This window comes from Penaeus vannamei, chromosome 11, assembly GCF_042767895.1.
Source record: "Penaeus vannamei isolate JL-2024 chromosome 11, ASM4276789v1, whole genome shotgun sequence".
NCBI classification, from domain to species: Eukaryota; Metazoa; Arthropoda; class Malacostraca; order Decapoda; family Penaeidae; genus Penaeus; species Penaeus vannamei.
In genome coordinates this window covers 16,082,825-16,085,324 of record NC_091559.1, presented here as the reverse complement: position 1 = coordinate 16,085,324, position 2,500 = coordinate 16,082,825, and positions in this window count along the sequence as shown.

The window sequence follows — 2,500 nt, the reverse complement described above, 5'->3', positions numbered from 1 at the left end:
TAGTAAAAAGAGAAGGAGAAGGAGGAGGAGGAGGAGGAGGAGGAGAAGAAGAAGAAGAAGAAGAAGAAGAAGAAGAAGAAGAAGAAGAAGAAGAAGAAGAAGAAGAAGAAGAAGAAGAAGGAGGAGGAGGAGGAGGAGGAGAAAGAGCAGAAGGAGGAGGAGGAGGAGGAGAAGGGGGAAGAGGAGGTGAAGGAGGAAGAGGAAGAAGAAGAAGAAGAAGGGAGTAATATGCATAAGTATTTCCACACACTCAGTGAAACATCGGTCACAATCAACAACAATGAGCGAAAAAATACGAAAAGGTCCCTCCCTATAGCTACCACAATGTAACGGAAATCGCGGAGTTACAAGCACATGGAGCATAAAGGGAAGGGAGGATATCGCAAAGTACAGACAGCAAATCACAACCCGAACACTAGTTAGTAATACATCGAAACATTTGACTTAATCACCGGCGTCTTTGTTGGGTTTCCGGCCAGGACAAGTAAAAAAAGAAGGGAAAACCATTGTTGTTTTGAGACTGGATGTCGCTGCGCCGTTCTACAGACACGGCTGGCGCACGGAATCTACGTACTCGTATATACATATATATAGCTTGGCCCTCCGCAACCCTCGCTGAATAACCTCCTCGTTGAAGAAGGCGCCGGCAGATGGCGCGGTTCCTGGCCGCCAAAGTTTCTTGACCAAGAAGAAAAAGCTTCAGGAGACTCGCTCTAGTGCCCCATGCTAGGGACCGGGGAGGGGGAGGGGGAGAGGAAGGGGAGGTGCAGTGGAGGGCGGTGGGAAAGGAGGAGGAGGAAGAGGACGAAGGGGAGGAGTCAAAGGAGGTGTTAATGAGGAAGAGAAAGAGGAAGAGGAGGAGAAGGAAACAAAGGAGAAGGATGAGGAGGAGAAAAATAGGAAGAAGGAGAAGGAAGGGAAAAGGAGGAGAAAAAGAGGAAAAAGGAGAAGGAAAGGGAAAAGGAGGAGAAGAGGGAGATGCAAACCAAACGAGCAACAGTGGGCGAAATGCAGGCAGGACCGGAGCGGGACTCGCGGAGGGCCAAGCGAGCCGCAGCGCCTGGCCGCAAGAACGCGAAGCCTTTCTCAGCAAAACCTTTAGAGCGAATGAATGAATGAGTCCGGAAGGACGTGAGCGTCTGACGTCATACACTGAGCGATCTTCATTACGCTGCGTTGCGTAAAAAGTTGACGCTCATTCTTTCTTAATAAAACACATATATGTCATCTTCTGTTTTATGTTTATCATTCTTATTACTACTGTTACAAGCGTTATTGTTGAATAGTTGCAGGCACATAGATTAAAATAAAACAAACTGATGAAAGATGGCCAAAGAATTCTATTTGACAAGGCGGGGCCGTGCTTGACCCGTGCCGGACACGGCCGGCGTCAGGAGGGCATCTGACGGCTGAGGGAGGCTCTGCCGAAACCAAGGCCCGCACCCTGCCTCAGCCCCGGACGGACGCGATCTCTTTCCCCGCAGCAGCTTTTTCAAGAACTTGCAAAATCAAAATGTCTGAAAGACAAATTTTCCACAGATAAAAGATGTATATGAGATACCACACTCGCGCACCCACACACACTAAATCGACAGAGAGCAAATTACACAGGAACCCAACGATCATGTGGAAATATACGATAGTGTTTGCGGCAAGCACTTCTCTTTCTTAACCACGGACAACGCATTTTCCCTTTTGTCTGCTGTAAAACGTGACTGTCATATCCAGAATAATGCCTTTGAAGAGACGATGGCAGAGCACTTATTACGTCGCTGTTACGGTTTCCTCTTGAAACCTCGTCCTTCGGTTGAACAAGCCTTATACACCTCGTTGTCGCCGTCGGAATGATGTCAGCGAAGCAGGGCTTCAGACTGATCCGCAGTGGACAGACAGCCTCGCAATGGGCGTCGACTCCCGGTGCCAGAAATACCCGGCATGGAATGCACTGGCCCTCAGCATGCCCTTTCCTCCTACCTCCTCGCCTTCCTGCTGCTCCTCCTCTCCTTCATTCCTTTCCACCTCCCCTCCTATTGACTTTTCTTCTCTCTCTCCTTTCCTCTTTCCTTTTCTCTCATTTTTTTTTCTTTTTCCCACGTTTCTCTATACCTTCTATCCACATCTTCTTCTCTTCCTTTTTCATTCTCCTTCCCTCCCTCCTCGCCTTCGCTAATTCATCATTTTTCTCCGGCGGTTTCCTCCCGAGCGGCGGAAACAGAGTTCGCGAGGAGTCGGGGGGGGGGGGGCAACGAAGAGGGGAAGGGAGGGGAGGAGTAGGGGGAAAGGGGGAAAGGAGGGAGGAGGAAATAGGGAGATAGAGGGAAAGGGAGGGGGAAAATGAACAGAGGAAGAAGGATAAGAAGAGGGGTCGACAATGGTGAAAGGAGAGAAGAAAAAATGAGATGGAATTATCGTCAGAAGAAAAAGGAGAAGAGAAGAACAAGGAATAAAAGAAGGAGGAATGAAGAAAAGAGGCGGGGTTGACTAGAAGAGAGAAATATTT